The sequence below is a fragment of the Phascolarctos cinereus genome, unplaced genomic scaffold (genome assembly GCF_003287225.1).
Source record: "Phascolarctos cinereus isolate Bilbo 61053 unplaced genomic scaffold, phaCin_HiC Scaffold_5;HRSCAF=322, whole genome shotgun sequence".
NCBI classification, from domain to species: Eukaryota; Metazoa; Chordata; class Mammalia; order Diprotodontia; family Phascolarctidae; genus Phascolarctos; species Phascolarctos cinereus.
Genome location: NW_027555958.1, coordinates 427,668,622 through 427,693,207, shown reverse-complemented (window position 1 = coordinate 427,693,207; position 24,586 = coordinate 427,668,622). Strand labels below are relative to the sequence as shown.

The 24,586-nt window shown below is 46.5% G+C and overlaps 7 non-coding genes across 7 annotated transcripts; 4 read left to right on the top strand and 3 right to left on the bottom strand.

Moving 5' to 3' along the window:
* Nucleotides 1-6,102: 6,102 nt before the first annotated feature.
* Nucleotides 6,103-6,185, bottom strand: TRNAL-CAG (transfer RNA leucine (anticodon CAG)). The gene has a single exon. It is a non-coding gene; the product is annotated as a tRNA-Leu (tRNA).
* Nucleotides 6,186-8,966: 2,781 nt separating this feature from the next.
* TRNAG-UCC (transfer RNA glycine (anticodon UCC)) lies at nt 8,967-9,038 on the top strand. The gene has a single exon. It is a non-coding gene; the product is annotated as a tRNA-Gly (tRNA).
* A 4,886-nt stretch (nt 9,039-13,924) lies between these two features.
* TRNAE-UUC (transfer RNA glutamic acid (anticodon UUC)) lies at nt 13,925-13,996 on the top strand. The gene has a single exon. It is a non-coding gene; the product is annotated as a tRNA-Glu (tRNA).
* Nucleotides 13,997-17,061: 3,065 nt separating this feature from the next.
* Nucleotides 17,062-17,133, top strand: TRNAE-CUC (transfer RNA glutamic acid (anticodon CUC)). Its single transcript has one exon. It is a non-coding gene; the product is annotated as a tRNA-Glu (tRNA).
* Nucleotides 17,134-17,590: 457 nt separating this feature from the next.
* On the bottom strand, nt 17,591-17,661 carry TRNAG-ACC (transfer RNA glycine (anticodon ACC)). The gene has a single exon. It is a non-coding gene; the product is annotated as a tRNA-Gly (tRNA).
* Nucleotides 17,662-18,131: 470 nt separating this feature from the next.
* TRNAL-UAG (transfer RNA leucine (anticodon UAG)) lies at nt 18,132-18,214 on the bottom strand. The gene has a single exon. It is a non-coding gene; the product is annotated as a tRNA-Leu (tRNA).
* A 4,126-nt stretch (nt 18,215-22,340) lies between these two features.
* TRNAE-UUC (transfer RNA glutamic acid (anticodon UUC)) lies at nt 22,341-22,412 on the top strand. Its single transcript has one exon. It is a non-coding gene; the product is annotated as a tRNA-Glu (tRNA).
* The last annotated feature ends 2,174 nt before the right edge of the window (nt 22,413-24,586 follow it).

Sequence of the window (24,586 nt, the reverse complement as noted above, 5' to 3'; positions counted from 1 at the left end):
CAATGGGGTGGTGACTATGTTACTGAGAAAAGGGGGCATGTAGGAGAAATGTTGGGAAGGTAGAGCTGACTAGACTGGACAATTATTGGCTATTTAGGGGTGGGGGAATTGGGGTATGGGAGAGTGAAAAGTCTAGGGTTACAAGTAGGCTGCCAGCTTGGGACAATTGTGGTACCCTCTCCAATTAGGGAAAGGGAAAAGAGGAGGGCTTGAGGGGAAAGCTCACCAGATCAATTTTGGCCATGTGAGTTTAAGATGTCTATGGGACTTCTACTTCGAAGATGTCTAATAGGTAGATGAAGATGACAGACTGGAGGTCAGGAAAGAGGTTAGATGCTGTATAAGAGAATCTAAGAGTCAAAGATGGCATAATAAAGCCAAGGACTTATCTGAGCTCTCCCAAATTCCCCTCCAAATAACTTTAAAATAACACCTCAGAGTGATAGAACCAACACAAGTTTAGGTGAAACAATTTTCCAGTCCTAGACAACTTAGAAGGTCAGCAGAAAAGGTTTGTCTGACTCTGGTGAAAATGGAGCTCAGTGCAGCACTAAACACTTCCCAGAAAGCCAGAAGGGGGTCTTGGCAGTGTGGCTTCTGGATCTCTCAGCCCACAGGTGGTAAGAGGGTGGGACAGCTAGTCAGAAGGAGATTACAGGGGATAATTTGCTAGCACCAGGTGCAAGACTCTGTTGCATTGCTCATGGCTGGGTATGGGTCACAGTCCCAGGGCAAGGAGGAACACTTACACACTCGTACTTGCAGCTTCAGGGAAGCAGAAACCCTGGTCACAGTTCTAGGGAGGAAAAGAGTGCTTATAGTGGCTCAAAACCCAAGCACAGTCCAGGAGAGAGCAGTGACTAAACCCCTCCTTAGATCATACCACCTTGGAAGAACCAAAAATTTACAGACCCCCAGAGCTAGCTCTGAAAATAGAAGCAAGAAAGGCCTGAAGCTTGGTATAGTCCCCTTCACACTGAGAGAACGCTATCCAACATAAAGTTAAAAGTCAAGAAACAGGTTGGAAAAATGAGTAAACAACAATAAAAAGAAACCTGACCATAGAAAGTTGCTATGGTAACAGGGAAGGTCAAGATACAAAATTAGAAGAATACAGAAGAGTCAAAACAGCTACATACAAAGAATCAGGAGAGGAGATAGAATACTTAAATAATCCCATTTTAGAAAAAAAAGAAATTAAACAGGTCATCCATAAGAAAAAATCCCTAGGACAGATGAATTCATAAGTGAGTTCTACCAACCATTTGAAGAACAATTAATTACAATACTATATAAACCATTTGGAAAAATAGGCAAAGGAGTCCTACCAAATTCCTTTCATGACACAAATATGGTGCTGATACCTAAACAAGGAAAGAAGAGCAAAAGCAGAGAAAGAAAACTATAGACCAATTTCCCCAATGAATATTTATGTAAAAATTTTAAATAAAACGGTAGCAAGGAGAATACAACAATATATCACAAAGATCATACACTATGATCGTATGGGATTTATATAAAAAATGCAGAGCTAGTTCAATATTAGGAAAACTTTCAGCATAATTGACCATATCAATGACAAAACTAACAGAAATCATATGATTATCTCAACTTTTGACAAAATACAACACTCATTCCTATTTCTAAAAAAATCTAGAAAGCACAGGAGTAGATGGCATTTTCCTTAAAGTGATAACTAGTATCTCTCTAAAAGCGTCAGCAAGTATTATTTGTAGCTAGGATAAGCTAAGAAGTCTTCCCAAGAAGATCAAAGGTGAAGCAAAGATGCCCAATATCACCACTACTATTCAATTTTGTACTAGAAATGCTGGCTATAGCAGTAAGAGAAGAAAAAGAAATAGAAGGAATTAGAATAGGCAACAAGGAACGAAAAACATCACTCTGCAGATGATGTGACGATATACTTAAAGAATCCTGGAAAATCAATTAAAAACTAATTGAAATAATTAGCAATTTCAGCAAAGTTGCAGGATATAAAAGAAACCCACATAAATCATCAGCATTTCCCTGTACAAAGTCCAGCAGCAAGAGATAGAGAAATCCATTTAAAATAACTATAGCAATATAAAATACTTGGAAGTATACCTGCCAAGAAAAACCCAGGAACTATATGAACACAATTACAAAACACTTTTCATACAAAGTCAGATCTAAACAATTGGAAAAACATTCATTTCTCATTGGTAGGCTGAGTCAAAATAATAAAAATGACAATTCTGCCTCAATTAATTTATTTATGCAATGCCATACAAATCAAACTACCAAAATTATTTTATAGAGCTAGAAAAAAATAATAACAAAATGCATTTGGAAGAGCAAAAGATCAAGAATATCAAGGGAATCAAAGAAAAAAATGAAAGAAGGTGGCTTAGTAGTACTGGATCATCAAAATAATCTGGTACTGGCTAAGAAATAGAGTGATGGATCTGTGAATAGATTAGGTATGCAATACACAGTAGTAAATGACCAAAGAAATCCAGCGCTTGATAAACACAAAAATCCAAGCTTTGGGGACAAGAACTCACTTGTTGTTTGGTCATTTTTCAGTCTTGTCTGACTCTCCATGACCTCTAATGGGGTTTCTTGGCAAAGATATGGGAGTGGTTTGCCATTTTCTTTTCCAACTCATTTGATGGATGAGGAAACTGAGGCAAACAGGGTTAAGTTACTTGCCCAGGGTCACAGAGCCACCAAGTATCTGAGGCCAAATTTGAATTCACCTTCCTTACTCCAGGCCCTCCATTTTATGCAGTATACCACCTAACTGCCCCCTAGAAACTAGGTATAGACCAACATCTCATTGTATACCAAGATAACCTCAAAATGAGTACATGGTTTAGGCATAAAGGGTGATATCACAAGCAAACTAGGGCAGTGTGGAGCATTTTAACTGTCAAATATATGGATAAGAGAAAAATTTATGATAAAAGAGAACAAGAAAATTAAAGGACATAAAGTGGATAATTTTGATTACATTAAGTTTAAAAGGTTTTGTACAAACAGTGCAGCCAAGATTAGAAGGGGGGGGGAACTGGTAGAAAATGTTATAGCAAGTTGTTCTGATAAAAGTCTTATTTCTCAGATATATAGAAATATGAGAACAAGAGGCATTCTCCAATTGATAAATGGTCAAAGGATATGAATAGGCAGTTTGCAAACAAAGAAATCAAAGCTATCTATAGCCACATTTTAAAAATGCTCTAAATCACTACTAATTACAGAAATACAAAGTAAAACAACTCTGAGGTACCACCTCACACCTATCAGATTGGTTAATATAACAGAAAAGGAAAATGACGAACGTTGGAAGAGATAGGGAGAAATTGGTATACTAATGCTATGTTGGTAGAGTTGTAAGATGATCCAACTATTCTGGAGAGCAATTTGGAACTATGCCCAAAGGGCTCTAAAACTGTACAAATCCTTTGATCCAGTAATACCACTACTAGTCTGTATTCCAAAGAGATTTTTTTAAGGGAAAAGGGCCTATATGTACAAAAATATTTATAGCAGCTCTTGTTGTGGTGGAAAAGAATTGGAAATTGAGAGGATACCAATCAATTGGGAAATGGTTGAACAAATCACTGTGCATGCTTGTGATGGAATACTAATTGTACCATAAGCAATAACAAGCAGAAAGCTTTCTGAAAAACCTGGAAAGACTTACATGAACTGATGCTGAATGAAGTAAGCAGAACCAGGAGAACACTGTACACAGTAACAGCAATGTAGTATAATGATCAACTGTGAATAATTTAAATATTCTCAGCAATACAATGATCTGAGACAATGCTGAAAGACTTAAGATGAAAAATGCTATCCACCTCCAGAGAAAGAGTCCTAATGCACATAGAAAAGTACTTTTTAAAATTTTCTCTTTTTTCTCCTTGGGTGGTTTTGTTTTTGTTTTGGTTTTGGTTTGCTTTTTGGTCTGTGTTTTCCTTTGCAACATGGCTAATACAGAAATATGTTTGGTATGACTGCACATGTATAATCTATATCAAATTGCTTGCCTTCTCAAGGAGAGTGGAGGGAAGAGATGGAGAAAATTTGGAACGTAAAATTTTAGAGAACGAGTATTTTAAAATATTTACATGAAATCGGAAGAAAATAAAATATAACTTAAAAAAAGAAAAGAAAAGCTAGAAGCCATCTTCATGAGGATGACACTTGGAGGAAGGAGGACCCTCAGTCTTGAGAGTTTGTAAAATGGGATGGGGCACTGGACTTTGTTTAAGCTCCTCACCCTAACCCCCCACCCCCAAGCGGAATCTAAATTTGCAGTTGCACACGCTTCAGAATGAAGACAGGTGAGATAATTTGGAGATTTTGGAGAGGGATTCTCTCACCATTGAGCACATACAGGAGAATGAGACTCCTTCCGGGGCTCAGGACCAACTAAGCTCTTTCTCAGTTACTTCTGGCATATTAATGGAGCTGATACTGACTAGAAAAGAAAACAAATAGGCAGCCAGACCATAGCCAAATGGATTGTTACTTAGCCAAAGGAAGAAGCTGTGCAAAGTCACCTAGGTATCTGCAGAGACCCTGGAGAGAGAAAAGCGTGGTATAGGAACAAAGAGGTAGCTGCAGAGACCCTATGAATAAAAGGAGGGAGGACAGCAAGTAATAAGGTGTGGAATGAGCAGAGGTTGGGGTCCGGGAAAAGTAGGGTAGGTAGAGGTTTGGGATTCGAATTTTTATTGTGTAGGTTCTTTGTTCATGCGAGGTAAGAGGCAGGGGAATGACTAGAGTGTAGGAAAAGAGCAGCGGTATAGGTCGGCGTGGTTGGTAGTGACAATGGAACTGCAAGTGAGAGTAGTCCAGGGGAGAGGCCAGACGTAGGTCCAATGGGTTCACCTGAAGAAAATAAAGACGTGGAAGGGATACAGAAGGCCAGTGTTGTATAAAGCCAGGAATTATTTCACGTGTACTCCCTGGTGGTCTACTGGTTAGGATTCGGCGCTCTCGCCGCCGCCCGGGTTCGATTCCCGGCCGAGGAACGTTGTTTTAAGTCGTTCTCCAACAGGTGACCATGAATATCATAGAGTATGTGTACTTTTTTCCCTTGGCCATTTTGCCAGGCCCCGATTGAGGAAGGAAAGCAGAGTAGATCTTTGTTGGGCATGGTGCAGGGGCGCAACGTGGAAGGCGAGGAGGAGCAGAACGGTCAATAACTTTTGCCAGAGGCTTTGTTCATTAGGTGCCGGGAAAGGAGGACTTTCCCCGCTGTGCATGAGCCGGAGAGCGACGGGCGTCGCTGGCCTCCGCAAGGTAAGAGGCGGGTTGTGGGCTCGTAAGGGATAGAGAGAGAAGGTGGGCACGATGGTCGTGGGCCCTTCCTCCTTCCTGCAGATTCAAGCGTCCTGAGAGGCCCTGTCCAAAAGGTCGGCAAGGGCAGCTAGACATTTCCCGACAGAATTTATGTTAAAATCTTCCTTATGCATAGGCAGGAAATCGACCCGGGGCCTCCCGGCAAGAAGTCTACTTCTGAACCACCTCTGCAAGACTTGGCATATATTGTTCAGCTATGTCTCTGATCCCCGAGGACACACGGAGTCTTCTGGCAGGCTGTTGCAAGCCCAAAATTTAACACACGTGCTCGTCCTAACCTACCTACAACTTTTGCTATCCTCGGCTTCCCGGATCTCCTCCCTTTTAAACTTCTTTTTTGTCTTCCTCCTCCTACGTACTCGTCCATTCTCCTTTTCTTCCCCCTTTTCCTCTTCCTCCTGGTCGTTCTCCTCTCCCTCCTCTTCCTCTTCTTTCTTCTTTTCTTCCTACTTCTGCCACACCACCTCCTTGGAGCGTCTTATGATTACTCTGAAGACAAGTAACTGAAACAACCAAATGTGCGTTTCTCTTCCAAGCTACCTACCCTCTGGCAAAAATCCAGTTTGGTCCTCAAAAGGACCATTGTTCCACCACACAAGTACGTATGTGGAGGCCTGGTCCATGGTGGCCAGTTATTTGGGGATAACGGGTGAATGCCCGTGGATTCGGGGGCCTGGGCAAGTCATCTTGTCTTCCTCAGGTAGCGCTCAGGCAGCGAAGGGAGCACAGGAGAAGGCAAAAGTTTAATGTCAGGAGTGGGATTCGAACCCACGCCTCGAGGGGAGACTGCGACCTGAACGCAGCGCCTTAGACCGCTCGGCCATCCTGACACGCGGACCACTGTCTCTTCACTCTGGTGATAACAGTCACAACACAGCCCCAGGCCCAGACCTGTGGTTCGTTTCATCCAGCTCCTTCCACAAGTTCTAACTTCTCTCTTTAGCACTAGCACTGCTTAAGAAAGTGCACATGTCCAGAACTATTCTTCCACACACGCCGCGCGCCTTCCCACCCGCCTCTTCATGCCAACACAGACACCCTCGGGAGGGGCGCAAATACCCTACTACAACAAATTACCCTCACCTGGTCCGACTCTTCCTACGCTTTCTGCTTCCCCTCATCTCAGTTCCCCTCATCTTCTCCTACTTGCGTCCCCGACCTCCAGCCACCTGTCTCTTTAGGGAACACACACAGCTCACCCAGAGGCCATTCTTTCTAGGGCCATCCTTTTTCCAACAAGCAGGTCCTCGGCACTTTATGGGAGCTAAACAGTGGTTCCCCCGACACTGGAGCTGGGGATCAAGGCGGGGTGAGGCGACTCAGAGAACGAAAAAATTGGAGACCTGCTCTCAAGAAGCATCCAATCTCCTGGGGACTTTGCCAGGAAACCGGTGCCTCTAAAAGAGGCGCCTACTAGAGTCCAGCGGGGAATGAGTGTGCAAGGGTCAGGTCGACAGTGAGACTTGTGAGGCAAAACTTAGACCCGGAGGGGCCTAGAAGCTCTGAGAGAATTTCCACCCTTGGAGCGAGTGCTGGGGATGGACACCGTTCCAAAAAAAGTGGGAGACTGCCGGGTAAGAAGGTGGATTCCATGGGACAGGGACCAGATCAACATTGCAGCGGAAGTGAAAATTGTCCAATAAAGAAGGGACCTGCTCAAAGGAGTACCGAAGTGGTCCCTGAGTAATCGGCTGCTCTTCTTTCTCGCCATACCACCCACCTGCCCATCACCCACCAACCTCCCTCACTGCACCACTCTTTCTCAAACAGACTTCCCCACCCACGTCCTTCGATTTCCCCCTTCCCCCGCCTCTGTCTTCTCTCCTGTCTCCCATTTCACCGCCCCCAGCGACTCCCACTCGATTGATTATAATGGCCAGCCTCCATCGTCAAACGAAAGGAGTTTTACCCTAATATCCCTAAACATGAAGTTTTCTTTAAAAGGCATGTCGATAATTCTATTTCAATGCCATTAGTTTCTTTGGAAATTTATTGGATTTCATTTTATGCATTCAAAAACGTTCTGCTGAGGAGTCCATAGGGTGTCGGAGACTTTCAGAGAGATCAAACACATGCACAAACACACACATAGACACGCACTAATGCACAAGATAAGTTGAAGAATTTCTTCTTTTGGAAATCAGTCTCTAATTCTGGGAAAGGATGGACGTCCTAGAGGATGCGGAACAGAAGGTAGGACGGCTGCGGAGGTGACTCTCAGGGCGAACTGAAAGAGAGAATGGGGTCAGGACTGTAGATAAGGATTACCAGAACAGTTGTATCCTCGTTAGCATAGTGGTCAGTATTCCCTCCTGTTACGCGGAAGGCCGGGGTTCGATTTTCCGAAGTGGAGGACTTGCGTTTTTCCCTTTTCTGCACACAGTTCCCAACTGTGTTCCTCTCCTTGCTGCCGCTTTAACTCCGGGCTGCTGAAGACTCTTCCACGCGCAAAAAGAGGTGCCTTTGTGGCACCAGGTGTCTCAGTGTCACCCACACCACTTCCCCCCGCCCCGTCCTTGCCAAATGCAGGCCTGACCCCTAGTACACTCGATATCTTCCTCACCCTCCTGATTGCCCAAGAGTGGTCCCTCCTCCTCTCGCTGGTGGACTCTGTCTCGCAAGTATAGTTAACAGCGGCTGCTTTATTTCTCTTGCCCAGTCTCTCGCTTCCAGACCGAAAAGGAAGCTGGAGCACAAAGCCGGGGCTCGGTGCCCCTCAGCAGGGGAAGCCTCTGGGTTTCTCACAGCACGCTTGCTCTAGCGGGTGAGGTGCAGTAGGCTGCCCCAAGGCCAGCGCCCCGGGAGTCCGTCCGACTGAGGCAATCGACCCTCAGTCCCTGAATCCAAGGAGCTCACCCCACTGCCCAGTCTCTGAATGTACGAGCTCTTGCCTACAGGTGGCAGGTAGCCAACACCCCCAGATCGCTCAGTGCCACTCACACGCAAATGTGCGCCGTCACAACCTGACCACAAAGTGGGCGCAAGGGCATTCTATCTCAAGGTCAAGTGAAGGGCCGCTGACTGCTCCAGCAGGGAGTGTACCATTGGAGCAGAACAAGTGGAAGGCAAGAGATGTGGTAACCGTACACACTGAGATCACTATCTGGTCCGGTTTGGTGGTGGACTTTGGCGCAGAACACAGGAGCCCAGTTCTTTGTTCATTCCCTTGGCTAAACTGGCGGGCTCGAGCTGACCTGCCTGAGGCATGTGTGCGAAGCTCGGGTTTCCAAAGTCGAACAATCCGCCTTGACTGCAGCCTGAACCTGCTGAGCGGCTGCGGATCGCTGGCGGGAATGGTTCCGGATTGTAGCGGGAAGCTGGGAACCGAGGGCCTGGGACATCGGGGCAATGAAGGATGTGGCTGAACTCGAGTAGCACCAGGTGGCGTCTCTGGCAGAAGTGGCAGGAGCTCTGTGAGGGCTGAAGACTTTGGCCAAGCAGGGCTGCCAAGGAGCCAAGAGGAGTTCTGAGTCTCGGCTAGTGTGTGGAGCGAGCGAGCTGGCTAGCGAGTACAGCTGTGGGCAGGGCTCCTGCGCTGGCCACAGCTGGGAGATCCGCAGTGGAGCAGTCAAGACTCCGGACCTGAGCAGAGGAAATCATACTCGCAGTCAGCGTTGGTGGTATAGTGGTGAGCATAGCTGCCTTCCAAGCAGTTGACCCGGGTTCGATTCCCGGCCAACGCAGCTGCGTTTTTTCCAGCGCTCTCTTGCCATATCGCCGATCCCTACACAGAACCAACAAAGGACCCTCTCTCCTTCGACTGTCCTTTGCTATGTTCCTCTCTTGATGCTTCACCCCCTTGGAGGCTTCTGGACATATACCTCAGGCTGGGCTTGCTATCGGCCCTTCATCTTTGTCTTCTCGCATCCTAGATCTTTCTGATTATCTGGCTAGTTGCTGGTTATTGTGCTCACATCTCCACCTCCCTTCACTCATTTTTACTTCAATTGAACCACGCGAAGTACGATCTTAGAGGGCTGCATCTTTGGTAGACGAACTGGAAAGATCCCCTGCCTACACGTCCTAGGAGCTTGGGGACCGACAATAGGATAAGAATTTATCCTCAAGCACACCAAAAGATCTGGATCTCATCCATTAGGACATTCCTTCCGAAGATGAAGATCCAGCTGAAGCCAGCCCTGCGGGTCCTCAGACATTTCTGTCCATCTCCTTCAATAAGATTTCCACAGTGCTTTGGTTGCATCCGGGTCTCTACCTCCTTTTCCGTTCTGATACAAAACCCTTGTTTGTTTTCAGTAGGCAGGATACAAAAATGGGCATACTTTTTTGCATTATATGTACAGGTTTGCTTCATCACACATTCAACAAATCGTATACCTATGCCCTGATGAATCCATTCTGTAGTTTGTCGACCATTTTTAACTGCATATCTTGGTCTGAATCATTAAGTGCTTTCCATACACTAGGTTTTGTTTTTGTTATTTTGTTGTTTTGTTTTGTTTTCGATGTTGATGGTTAGGCCTAAATCTGTAGACTCAGTGGAATCTCACCAGGAGGCTCTCCAGAGTTCTGAGATTTAAGAGCCAAACTTCATCTGCAAGCAGAAGTTTCTGGGCCACCTCGCTGCATTAGGGTGACCTGGGCTCTGAGCCACCTCCCTTTCCTGTCAAGTGGCTAATATCCTTGGAAACATAATTCTCTTTGTTTTCACATGGCCAGATAAATGGGTTGACAGAGGGGTTTTATGGAACAGAGGGAATCTCTTTTGCTTCAAGTCCCCAGCAGTCTTGTAGAATTCTAAGATATGCTGGGGAGACAGACCCTTTTCTGGAAAGTCAATGTTGTGTTCTACTGAATCAAATGTTCTTGTTTTGTTTCCTTTTAAGGATTCGACAGTTAACAAGTAGAAAAAGATCTTGCATTATCTAGGTCTTTCTGTCAATTGTGGGATTGTGAAGATGTCTTCATTTACAGGGGCTTATTGGGGGACATCACTTGTGAAAACCTGTCTGTGCCCTTCTAATACAATAAAATGTATAGAAGTAGGTGGATGCAAATGAAAGAATTATATGAGCAATATTACTCACCTACTATGTTCTGGCACTATGCTAAGTGCTTTACATTTATTTCATTTGGTCATTATAGCAATTGTGGGAGGCTGGTACTATTATAACAGTTTCACACTTTGCAGTTTTACAGTTGAGAAATAAGAGTCAAAAAGAAGTTACACTATTTGCCCAAGGTCACAGATCTAGTAAGTGTATGGAGTCCAAGTAGAACTAAGGTTTTCCAGACTGGAGCCCCTGTATTCTATTCTCTGAGCTGCTGAACTGGTAATAGAGTCTTTATGCATACCCCCATGGTCTGAATACAGGGCATTACATTGATTAAATTAGATTCCACCTTCCTCCCATGCCCATTGTCTAATAAGGTAAAACTTCTTCTCAAATGCCACTAGCTCCTAAGTCCAGACTAGTCCACTTAAGTAATTTATCCTTATTAACATAATGCTGTCATAAAATCAGGTTGCCCCAGAGAAGGCAGGTTCAGACAAGGGATAAGGTATGAAGCCAGATAGCAAATGAATTCAGAATTGAGCAGAAGGTGAGAAAATAGAGGCAAGTAACCAAGACCACCATGTCTAGGAGTTTGGCTATGAAAGGGACCTAAGGTATGGTTCCATACTTTGATGAAATGGCAGGGGCAAAAGAAGGTTGCATGTCTGTAGGTGCAGGAATGAGTCAGTTCATGGGAAGAGATTGAAAATGAGGGTTAAGAATGAAGGGGACAACCTCCCAGAAGAGAAAGTAGTGGATGGGATCAGAACACAAGAGGAGGAGAGCTTTGCTGGGGGGCTCAACTCTTCTATCAGAGAATGGAGCAAAGGAGAAGAGAATGAGAGAAACTAGGGGCTTTGAGATGTAGAGTGGGGTAGTAGAACTATCTGGTGCTGGATATGAGAATATACATTCCATGTGGATGAAAGTAGGACATGAAGTCTTATGAAGGGAAAGGATGCTGCAGGTAATGAAAAGAAATCTGAAATGAGAAGGTCTAGCACAGTAGGAATAGAACTCCTGATAGAAATCCTGAAGGAATAAAAGTATTGTGGGGCTGCTGTGGGAGACCAGCTGAGATGCTATATCATACATTTGAATTAAGGACAAATGATAAAATGCTTTTAATTGTTTAACCTTAGTGGGCCAACTAGGAAGTCAAAGGAGAAAGGCAGGAATGCATATAGAAGTGGAGAGGGAAGAGGGAGAGATGGGGAATATAGAGGGAGCTTAGAGAGAGATAGGGATGAAGAAGAGCTTTAGGCAATCTGGTAGTTTTCATGGTCTCCAGTAGACCCAGACCTTCCTTTTCTGGCTATTGTCTGGAGGAGCTATCAGAGATGGTTCAACCTTATTTGATTTGAAGACCCCAATGAAATCTTTGGGGACAGAGGATTCCAATGTCCAATTCTACTTCAGGAATACCTAAGAAACTTCTCTACTTATCAAGGTATATAGGTAGAAAGCTACCAAATGTGTTAAAGATGTCCCAGTCAAGAAAGAGTGCTTTCTTTTTCTGACCATAAGATGGTGGAAGTGGTAGTTTTGTCAGACCAGGAGTCAGTCAATTAGCATTTCTTTTTTGTTTTATTTTGTTTTTGTTGGGGGGGGTTGCTAGGCAATAGGGTTAAGTGACTTGCCCAGGGTCACATAGCTAGTGTCAGGTGTCTGAGATGGTATTTGAACTAGGTACTCCTGATTTCAGGACTGGTGCTCTATCTACTATGCCACTTAACTGCCTCTACTCACTTAGCATTTCCTAAAACACCTACTATGTACCAGGCACTGTGCTAAATGCTCTGAATACAAAGCAAAGTTTAAAAAAAAGAAAAGAACAAAACACACACACAGAAAGAGAGAGAGTTCCTGTTCTCAAAATGTAGATGGTCTGATGGGAGAGATTCTGCAAATAGCTATGTACAAACAAGTGACATACAAGATAAAAGGGGGGAATTCTCAGAGGGTAAGTTTTCAGATTAATAACGACTTGAGAAAGGTTTCTCACAATGATTGGGCATTAGCTGAGACTTGAAGGGAAGCTAGGAGGTGGAGATGAGGGGGCAGAGTTACAGGCACAGGGGACATCCAGAGTACAGAGAGGGAATCTCTTACTTGGAGGAACAACAAGGAAGCCAGTATTACTATATCTCAGGTTATGCAGAAGAGTGAGAAGTAAGGACAGCAAAGGTTGGAAGGAGCCAAGTTATGTAGGACTTTATTTTTTTTTAATACATCAAAGCCAACTAGACATTCTTAGGGGTGGAAATTGGAATTCAATACGTGATTTCTTTCTTTTTTTATTAAATAATTAATTTAATTTTAGTTTCCAACATTTGCTTTTATAAGATTTTGAGTTCTAAATTCCTGCCCCTCCCCAAGATGGTATGTGATCTGATATAGGCTGTATGTGTACAATCATATTAAGCATATTTCCACATTAGTCACGTTGTGAAAGAAGAATCAGGACAAAAGGGAAAAACCATGAGAAAGAAAAAACGAAAAACAACAAAAGGAAGAGAAAATAATATGCTTCGATCTGCATTCAGACTCCATAGTTCTTTCTCTGGATGTAGATAGCATTTTCCATAATGAGTCTTTTGAAATTGTCTTAGATCATTGCATTGCTCAGAAGAACTGTCTGACAAAGTTGGTCATTCCACAATGTCTCTTTTGCTGTGTACGGTGTTTTCCTGGTTCTGCTCACTTCACTGAGCATCAGTTCATACAAGTATGAAGGACTTTAAAAGGACTGTATATGTAATTCAGGAGACAATAGGGAATCGCTGCAGTTCATTGAATGAATAGGGCGGAGATATGGTTAGACCTGAGCTTCAGGTAGATCAGCTTGACAGCAGAGAGGGGGTTACATTGGAGTAGAGAGAGACTTTATTAAAAGGAGACCAAACACCAGAGTAATTGGGTTGGAGTTTGGGTGGGGGAGGAGTCTAGGATGACGTCTAGGTTATCACTCTGGGTGCCTTGGAAATTGGTGGTACCCTGTACCGTTAGAGAAAGGGGAGGGTGCGAGGGGAAGACCATAAGATCAGTTTTGGACATGGTGAGATTAAAATGTCCCTATGAAAATGACTCTCAGATTTACCTATAAAGCACTAACCTCCCTACCGACCTCCGGTCTCTCATCTTTAACGACGTGTTAGACATGCTCAAAGAAGTCCGAGGAAGCCGGGAAGAGAGAGGAAGGCATAGCACAGGAACAAAGGGGCAGCTGAGGTGACCAATGAATGAAATGTGCAAGGGCAGCAGGCAGCAAGGTGAGTAATGAGGAGAGGAAAGATAGCAAGAGGTAAAAGTTTGGTTTCTGAATTCTTGTGTACGCCGTGCTTTGTTCAAAAGAGGCAAGCTGGTAGCACTCAGAGGAACGGGCCCGCTGGCTAGATGAGCATCGATTGGTGGTGATGGTGGAGAAACAAATGAGAGTAGTTTGGAAAAGAGGCCAGACATGAGTCCAAAGGATTCCCAGAAGTTGAAGAGAATAAGGAAAGGATACAGGAGTAGAATATTATGCTGAGCTATACAATTCATCCGAGGGTTCCCTGGTGGTCTAGTGGCTAGGATTCGGCGCTTTCACCGCCGCGGCCCGGGTTCGATTCCCGGTCAGGGAACGTTATTTTATGCGGGAGTTCTTTCCGCGTCTGCTGCCTACCATCAATGCAAATGATTTCCGCACCCTGCTCCGTGCTGTGTTGTTTCCTATCATCTAGTCCAGCCGCCAAATTGCCGGAGCCAAAGGAAAAGCTGAGTAGGTTGGTGTCCACCCCAAGGCATCGTTTCCACTGGCCTCGGACTGTCTGTCTGGAAAACTTGGGGAGGCCGAATAGAGAGAAAGAGTAGGCAGCATCAAATTTCATAGAGGTCTTCTTGGCCTTTGGATGCCCAAAAGACATGTGGATTTATTTTATATAAGGAAGTTTTCCTCTCTCGAGAGCACAGGTTTTTCCTGGCTTTCATATTAGTTAGGGATGGGTGGCTGAGACTGGAGTGCCAAGGTGGAGAATGGTGGAACAGACCAGGCAACGAGCTCCCACTTGGGAATGCAATGGTCTTGCTGGGAGACATCCAAAAACAGTGTGGCTCGACACTTTCTGAGAGTTTTGCACTTTGTACTAAAAGCTCAATTTTGCATGGGCCGGGAATCGAACCCGGGCCTCCCGCGTGGCACGTGAGAATTCTACCACTGCACCACCCACGCAAGACACGATAGTATATCTCTTGATGCCTCTGATATGATGAACACACGAAGAGTTCTGCGCTCAATCTTTGTAATTTTCCTTGGATTCCTCACCATCCACCTTCCTAATCTTTCCTCTTGATTTTCGTCTTTCTCCTCCCCCTTCCTCCTCCCTCACGTCTTCCGTCATTTCACCTACTCCTGCCGGCTGCTGTTGCTACCGGTTCTTCTCCATGACAATCCTACGAACGTCTTAAAGGTGGGTAGCTGAAGTTTAGTACTGGTGGGAAGTGTCGAAGGAGGCACGACGTCTAAGTGTGCATTTCTCTTCCAATCTACTCTATGGCAAAAATCCAGCTTGGTCCCCAGGTGGAGCTCGCCCCTCCACACATTTCTAATATACACGATCACCATTCGAGGAAGGCTAGAGGGTTGGAGCGAAGGGGGTGATGTCCTTGGAGTTAGGAATCAGAGAAGATAGCTCCCTCTTCCTCACCCGTGAGATTCTGGAACCATACTGGGAGATAAAAGACATTTATCAGGAGTAGAATTCGAACCCGCACTTCCAGGGGAGGCTATGACCTGAAAGCAGGGCCTTAGATTGCTTGTCCATTCTGACTGGACCCCAGGACGCTTCCTCAACACAAACACGCACCCAAGACCTCTCGGTTCAGTACGCTCATCTCCTTCCAAAATGCCACCCTTTTGCACAAGCCCTGCCCTCTCACCCAGCCACCAGCACTGTCCGAGCAAGTCCACATGTCCAAAACTACCCATCTACACACACAGTGCTCCCTTCCGCTCAGGCTCTCGGTGAGGACACAAACCTTCCAGAGGGGCCCTACCACCTGCACCACAACAAACCACCCTTATCTAACCCAACCCTTCCCATGCCTCTGGGTCCCAGAGCTGTCATCGGTGTGACCTTCCCCAACTGCGTCTGCAACGTCCCCCTTCTTTGGGGAATGCACGCAACTTCACCACTGAAAACTGGGAGCCATCTCCAGTGGTCCTGATCTGTATCTGTCTACTGGACCCAGATGGCTCCGGAGGAGAACGTGAGGCTGGTAACTTTGCATAGCACTTCCTCACTTAAACCCAATTCACTTGAATGTCGTGGCATCGCTTTCCTGAAGTCATGGTGCTCTTCGAGAACGAAGGACAAATAACAACAACCACTCCCTAAAGCATTCCTACTAGGACCACCCTCTTTCCAACGAGAAAGTTCCCAGTGACTGTCAGGGATGACAGCCGGGAGAGACGGTCGACATCTAGTCGCCCACGGAGTGGGCTCTGGCGAAGCACCTCAGAGAGGGAAAGAACTGGAGACCTGCTCTCATGCCGCCTCCAATCTGCTAGGGAAAACTCGATTTCGCCTGATACACAGTCTTCCTCCTCTTCCTCCTCCTCCTCCTCCTTCTCCTCCTCCTCCTCTTTCCTATCCATTTCACTTCCTCTAGGGTCTCCCCCTTGATCGAGAGTAACAGCCAGCCTCCTAAAGGGTATCAAGAAAGGATAAGAGTATTGACCTTAGTGTCCCTGACGTTATTTTTTTAAAAAACATATTGATGGCTCTATGTTAATACGATTAGTTTCGTTGGTGATTTGTTGGATTTTATTTTACGCATTCAAAAATGTCATCCTTGAGAAGGGGCCCACAGGCTGCTGGAGATTTTCAGAGGGGTCAGACACACCAATACGCCTAAGCTGAAGAATTTCTTTCCTTGGAGGGTGGTCTTTTTAATTCCGGAAAATAATGGACTTGGTGGAGAACAAGTGATTAAAAATGTGATGGCTGCGGAGGTGGCTCACGAGGCGGAGTGAGAGAGCTAGAGGGTTTTGAGGCGAGTAGTGGAGATAGAGAAGGGGAACTGGTCTTTGTGGTTTGTGATGCTCCGAAACTGTGAAAACCTAAGAAATTCCAATCCAGAAACTGGCGGGGAAGAGGAAAGTGTATATAGTAAATAATTGGAACAAGTGCCAGTTCTCCAACATGTTCCTCGTTGATATAGTGATGAGTGTCTCCGCCTGTCACGCGGGATGCCGGAGTTCAATTTCCCCGACGGGAGAGTTTACTTTTACACACACCAAGGACCTCTCCCAGTTCAAGCTCATCCCAAACTCCAATTCTCCTCTTAGCCAACTGACTATCTTTTTCTTTCTTCTTTGCGGGATCTTCCTCTAAATCACGCGCTCCAACTGTAGGTTTCCTTCGGAGAAAAGTCTTGTGTCCTCTTCTCTTCTCCGGGCTATACTGTTTCCCTTGTTGATCTCATAAACTTCCATGAATTGAATTACCTTCTCTATGCTGATGATTCTCAAATCTACCCTTCTTGCCTCAGTCTCTCTTCTTACCTCCAATCTCACATCTACAAGGGGTCCAGAGGAGAGGCCAGACATGGATCCAATGAATCCCCAGAGTAGACTGAAGAGGACATGGAAGAGAGGCAGAAAACCAGAATAGTACAGAACAAACAAGAGAAAAACAAACTTACGTCTTCCCTGGTGGTCTAGTGGTTAGGATTCGGCGCTCTCGCCGCCGCGGCCCGGGTTCGATTCCCGGTCAGGGAATAGCATTTTATACGAATACATAATATAACAAGTGACCACCAGCTGTGGGACAGCGCGACATCTTTCTCGGAAGTCTGTGTTGCTTCAACGTCAGTCCCAAGAAAACGTTCAGATAGTGGAAACGCTTCGACCAGTCAACTGGTGCTGGGAATGAGAATCCTGACGTGGAAGGTGAAGCAGAACAGAGTGGGCGGGACCAACTTTTGACAGAAGCCTGGTCCTTTAGGTGCCAAGGAAGGAAACTGTTCATGATCCGAGAGGCAAGGGCTTCTCTTGCTTCTCCGCAAGGTGGGAGAGTGGCAGGGGAGTGGGGGTGGGGTGGGTAAAGGGGTGTAGAAAGTGGGGATGATGGTCGTGAACAGGAAATGCAGTCCTTCCTAGAGATGCAAGAGTCCTGCGGGGAGCCGTTCAAAAGTTGTGTAGAGGCGGTCTGACGACATCTTCACGCTAAAATTTTTGCATGAGCCGGGAATTGCACCCGGGCCTCCCGCGTGGTAGGTGAGAATTCTACCACTGAACCACCCATGCGGACTAGCGTCTCCTTTCCTCAGCTGTGTTCCTGATCTTCGTGGACACATTGAGATTTCTGGTGGGCTATACTCTAAATTCTCCACCTTGTCTTCCTCCCCTTCCCCCCTCTCCCTCCTCTTCCACTTCCTCCTTTTCCTCTTTCCCCTCCTCATCCTCATCTTTTCCCTCTCTCCTACTCCTGAACCTAAGTATATAAAGCTATATATTTGTGGAGCTTTGAAAGGCCCACCTTTCATGTGTGCGTTTCTTTTTCAATCTACTTACCCTCTGGCAAAGCTCTAGTTTGGCCCTCAGGTCGGCCACAGTTTCTCCACACACCATTCATTCACGCATACGCAGGGTTGGCCTGCGAAGGCCAGCAAGTTGGAGAGAAGAGACATGTGCCTGTGCAAGCCAGCCGCTCCCACTTCCTCGAGTGGCATTGAGACAGCTGCGGGACAGTTGAACCAGCGGAGGCAAAATCAGACTGCTAGGAGTGGGATTCGAACCCACGCCTCCAGAGGAGACTGCGACCTAAACGCAAGGCCTTGGACCGCTCGGCCACCCTGACTCCACACCAAAGTCTCCCCCTCCCTCCAACTTGGCAATACCAGCATAACACGACCTTAAGGGCAGATTTTCCAATTCACTTCATCCAGCTCTTTCCAATACCACATCTCGTTCCAGGCGCCCCAGCTTCTTGCTCTGGCACCAACACTGTCTAAGAAGAGTCCATCCTTCCACACGAGCTGGGCGCTGTCCCGCCCGCCTCTCCAAGCCAACACGTTTTCCCGGGGGCCCAAAGACCCACTACGAACAGCCGCTTTTTTTTTAGGGCCTCACTCTTTCCAACAAGCAGTTCCCCAGAGCTCCCATTAGGCAGCTAAGCAATGGTTACCCCGACACTGGAACTGGGGATGAAAGATGGGGAGACTCAGAGAACGAAAGAACTGGCGGCCTGCTCCAGGGAATGGGTCCCAAAGCCAGAGAGCCTCTGTGGAGGCGCCGGCCTAGCTGTGACCACAGCACATAGGGGAATGGGTGTACAAGTATCTTGTCGACTGTGCGCCCGTGAAGCAAAGCTTAGACCCGGAGGGATGTAGAAGCACTGGGAGGATTTCCACCCAGGAAACGAGAGGAGGCGGGAGAACATTCCAAAAAAGTCTGACGGATAAGGATGGGGTTGGCATGGAAAAGGGACCAGATCAACATTGCAGCGGAAGTGAAAAGCGTTCCGGAGGGAAAAGACCAGGTCAAAGGAGCAGCGGAAGGATGAGGTCCCCCAAGCAGTCAGTTGCTTTCTCTTCTAGCCCTCCACCCATATGCACATAGCCCATCAACTTCCAGGCGTAGCTTCCTCAAACGACCACTCCTCATTGTCCACATCTCCCCACTCGCCTCCTCCTCCCCTGTCTTTTCCTCCTCCTTTACCTTCCCCCTTTTCATATCCTCCCGGGCCTCCCACTTGATCAAGTTCCCTAGAAGGTATCAAGAAAAGACAGGGTTTTTACTCTGTAGTACCTGACTTTGGTTATTTTTTTAAAGACATGTTGATGTCTCTATTTCATTAAAACATTGATTTATTTGTTAATTCTTTTGGATTTCATTTTACACATTCAAAAATGTTATCCTTAGAAGAAGTCCACAGGCTGCTAGAGACTTTCAGAGGGGTCAAACCAGACACACATATACATACATACTCTGACATACACACCTAAATTGAAGAATTTCTTTCTTTAGAGAGCCGTCTCTTTAATTCTGAAAAAAATCACAGACATCTTGGAGGACAAGGGACGAAAAGTGTGATGGCTGGGGATGCGGCTCGAGGGGGTGAAGAAAGAGAATGAAAAGTTTTTGAGGCCGGCAGAAGAGGTAGGAAAGTAGGAAGGCGCCTTTCTGATTTGTAAAGCTCAGAAACAGAGAAATCTAGGAAGCCCCAAACCAGAGATTAGCAGGAAAGAAGGAAATGTGTAACCAGGCCGGGGATCTGCCAGGCACTTTTCTGGTTAGTATGGTGGTCAGTATCCCCACCATCACTCGGGGTACCCGGGTTCGATTCCCAGATGGGGGCGACGCGTACATTTTTACATAACACTACGCTGCTTCTCTCTCTGCTTGTGGCACTAGGAGACCCAGAGCCAAACGCATCACTTCCCTGGAATTCTCGCCCAGTACAAGCTTTCAGAAAGCAGTCCCCTGTAGCTCTGGACTCCCATAGGCGCTCACTCGCCGGCCCTTCTCCAGCCCTAGGTGCCTAAGGGCATCACCGTCTCCCACTCTGTGGCTTCGACCGCTGGTTCTCCCTCTTGTCCAATCCCTCGCCTACAACCGAAAAGGAAGCCCGAACAAGAGCTAGGGTTTTGTGGCCGACCTTCGCAGAGGAAACCTGTGGGCCACTTTCGGCGCGCCTACTTGAGCTGCCAAGGAATAGGAGGCTGCAAAGGCCCCGAGCACCAGGCTCCTCTATCAGGCCACGGCCCCAGGGCACCAAGTCCAGTCTCTGAATACACGCGCTTTTGCCTGCAGGTGATCCGCAACTAACATCCCCAGAACACACAGTACCACTCACACACAAATACTCTCCGAAACCACACGACCACAAAGTGGGCACAAGGGAACTCTATGTCAAGGTCAAGTGGAGGACAGCCGATGGTGCGGGCAGATTGGACAGAACACGTGTGAGACAAGAGATGTGGCAACCCAACCCATATCCTGTGGGCAGGGCTCCTGTACTGGCCCCTACTGAAGGATCAGCTGGGGAGCAGCCGAGGCTCTATGGCTGGGCAGAGCAAATCAAACTAGCTGCAGGCGTTGGTGGTATAGTGGTGAGCATAGCCGCCTTCTAGGCAGTTAACCTGGGTTCGATTCCCAGCTAACGCAGCTGTTCTTTTCAGCGCTCTCTTCTCTTCTCACACCGCCGACCCCTACCCGGAGCTACCGACAGCCCTCTATTATGTTCCTCTCTTGATATCTCACCGCCTTGGGAGCCTCTGGACATATTCCCCAGCCTGAGCGCGAAAGTGGGCTTTCATCTCTGTTCTCTCGCATTCTCCAGAGTGCCTAATAAGTTCAAGGTACAATCTTAGAGAGGCTGCATCTTTGATAACAGGAAAGAGCCCCTACCTACATGTCCTAGGAGCTTTTATTCAGGAGGGAACGGATAGTGGGATAGAATTTATCTTCACGCACTCCAAAGGATCTGGATATCAGCCGGCAAGACATTTTAGACAGCGGCTCCGATGCAGAGATGGCTACTACATCATCTAGGTTTGAGGTGATGAGGCCCTGCACTAGGGTGGTAGCTGAGTCACTAAGAAAGAGGTGGGGGGGGACATATTAGGAGAAATGTTAGAACGATAGAAATGACAGGACTCTACAATTTGTTGGCTTTGGGAGAGAGAAGGGAATTGAAGTGAGAGAGTGAAGAGTTTAGCATGACCAGGCACTAAGTCTGGGCGCCTAGGATATTGGTGGTACCCTTTTCAAGCAGAGAAAGGGTAAGGCTTGAGGGGAAGGATCTGAGATCAGTTTTAGACGTGGTGAATTTAAGATGTTCACGGGACTTTTACTTCGAGGATGCCTAATAGGAAGTTGGAGATGAGAGACTGGAGGTCGGGAGAAAGGTTAGAGCTATATAAGGAAATCTGAGAGTCATGCACATAGGGATGATACTTGAAGAAAGAAGGTCCCCAGTTTCAAGGGTTCGTGCAGTGGGACAGGACACTTGTCTCTGCTTATTTTCCTTCTCTCTCTGCCCCCTCCCAATAAAGTTTGGATTTGTAGTTGCACATGCTCCAGGATAAGGCAGAACTTGGAGGATTTAGAGGGGGGCTATTGAGTATATAGGAAAAGCAAGACTGCCGTCTGAATATGCAACCTCCCCCCATTCCTCCTAGGGTTCATGGACCATCAAGCTCTTTCTGAGTTACCCGGATTCCTATTGTTCAGCCATTTTTAGTCGTCTGCCTTTTTTGTGACCCCATTTAGGATTTTCTTGGCAGAGATACTGGAGTGGTTTGACGTTTTCCTTCTCGAGTGCATTTTACGAATGAGGAAAGTTGGGCAAACAAGGTTAAGTGACTTGTCCAGGATCATTCAGTAAGTGTCTGAGACCATATTTGAACTCAGGAAAATGAGACTTTCCGGATTCCAGGCCCGGCACTCTATTCTATGAACCACAGGAAACAGGAAGCCAGAGCAAATGTACAAACAGATTGTCATTAAGCCAAGGAAAAGTCTTTGCAAAGGCACAGGTATTCTCAAAGGTTCTGAAGAGAGAAGGACAAAAAGAGAGAGACAGATAGAGAGGAAGGACATGGTACAGGAACAAAGGGGCAACTGAGGCGACCCTATGAATAAAAGTTGGAAGGCTGGCACACAGCAAAGGGTAGAATGAGGAGAGACTCGGGAGGGAAAGATAGCACATGGGTAGAGATTTGGGTTTTGAATTATGATGTAGGGTCTTTGTTCAGAAGAGGCGAACTGGTGCTAGCATTTAAGGGAATGGGCTAATGTGTAAGAGAGGGGCAGCAGGATAGGTGGCCCTCCATTAGTATTGCCCATGGTGAGTGAGAGTGATACAGGAGTGGGCCAGACGTGAGTCCAATAAGTCTCCAATAGAGGGTGAACGCAACAGCTGAAGATAGCGGAAGTCCAGTGCTGTGTGGAGCAAAGAAGGTAATAGAGGTGGCGTCTGTTCCCTGGTGGTCTAGTGGTGAGGATTCGGCGCTTTCACCGCCGAGGCCCGGGTTCGATTCCCGGTCAGGGAAGAAGCTTTTGTTGCAAGGGACTCCTTGGGCTGCTACCAAGTCCGCTCTGTGCCCTCTGAGTGCGCCCTGGGCAATTCGTGCACTGTTCTTTCTTCCCGCCTCGCCCCACCACCAAGTTTCCAGAGGCCAAAAGGAATCCAGAGCCGAGTGCCGCAGATCCAATGCCATCCTTTCGGCTCGCTCGCACTGTCTGATTTTGCACCTTTGATGCGGCGGGGGGGTGAGGGCTAGAGACCAGAGCGAGATGTAGCTTTTTGCCGAGGGGTTGACGTTTGGCACCCTGAAAATTAGGGGGAATTCTTTGCATCAGTTATGGTTTTCTGCTTCTCGGCCCAAGATGAGTTCCAACGAGGCCTCCTTTAGTGGGCACTGGGTGACAAAGATTGGAGGGCCGAAGTGAGGAAGGATGACGGTGCTGACGAGGTACGCTGCTTGCTCCCAGGAGCAGTCAGAGGCTGAAGGGGAGCTGCGCTTTTAAAAAAAGTGAACGTACGTGGACCGGGAATCGAACCTGGACCTCCCTCACTGCAGGTGAAAATTCAACCATTGAACCACCCGTGCCCTACGTGGCATGGATGCCTCGCCCCCCCCCTTACCTCTAATCTAGTTGAATGTTCGTAGCTCTGGCAGGTCCCAATTTCACCCAGGCGCCAACCTCAGCTAGGGCAGCCCAGCCCCTGGTTCCGAGGAAGGAGCTCGCCCTATGATCGATCTCTGATCCCAGGTACTCTAGCCTGCAGATGACTCACAGTCTACGTTGCGTCCATGAAGTCCAAACTTCATTCATTCTGTGAAGTTTGGATTCAGTGAAAGGGCTGCACTTGAGGACCTAGAGAGCCACATGTGGCCTCGAGGCCGCAGGTTCCCCACCCTTGGCCTGTGAGATCCAAGTTTACCCTGTCTCTGGGGCAAGTTCTTCTTCTAAAGGTCGAAGGTTCCTGTCAAAATGAGCTCCTAGTAGTCCAAACTTTACATCTCTCAATTTTATGTGACTTTCCCCTCTCCTTCCTCTTTTACGTTCAATTGGTTACCAGATGTTATTGAATTTTTTTAAATTGAATTTCACTCCGAATTATTTTTATGCTTTTTTTTGCCTATTTCCTTTGGGATCCCGGTTCAGACCCTCATTACCTCTTACCAGGCCTACTGTAATCGTTGTTTTATCTTGTTTTTGCTGGTCTCTCTACATTTATTTCTCCCTTTCCAATTCTTATAGCTCTAACCAAAATTAATTTCCCACTTCTCATTTGTCTTACCTTTAACTCTTTGTTTATCCCACCTTGTCTACTTTTTTTTAAAAAAAAAATTTATGAGAGTTGGAGGAAATCTCGGTTTAGACCTTGGACAAAGCTAAAATTGTGAAAAGTTAGAACAGAGATTGTAAAACCTAAAGGAACTCTTTCGGAATAATGGATGTATTTCATACTCTGGACAGACCCAGAAGATTGAATAGCTTAATTGCATATGAAAAGGCTTTCAAGGGCCATGAATTTGTTCCAAGGCAAGGAAAACTCTGGTACCTTTGTCTCTGACTGTTCTTAAGATGCCAAAAGGAACTTGATGGTGAGATCCTTCTCAGAGAAACCGGCTCTGGACAAGAAGAAATTAAGAGGATAGAAGAAGCTAGCCCTCCCCCATCTCCTGCTTGGAGTTGGTAAACCTCAGAACCAAGATTCTGAGGGCCTCAAAGAGAAGTGGATTCTGTCTCTCTTAAGTTAATGGTCACTGCTTGGGACCAAAGAGTAGAGTAGCCCTCTAGCTAAAAAGAGAGAAATATCAACCAGTTAAACTAATGGCTAGAGGCTTGAGGTGAAAGATACTGCAGCAACTCATTGCAGGGCAAATCCAGGGAGTCTTTTGTTTCAGTCCAGCTGAAATATGGTCTCAGTAGTAAGCCCAGAAATCTCTCTGCACTAGATTAGTGGCAGCAGCCCCGTGGCTATAAAGTTACTAATAAAAGCTATTAGCCATTCACTGTCCATTGACTAGTGGGAAAGTCCAGCAATAGGTGATCACCTTGCCTCATTCCAGCATCAGCTATCTTCAGCAGCTGAGCAGCTGGATTAATCCAGTCCACTAGCAACTCAACCCACTAAGGAGTCAGACTAGCAGCCAAATGGTCCAGTTGACCCATCCCAGTAGCAGGCAAACCTATCTAGCCAAACCCTGTTAAG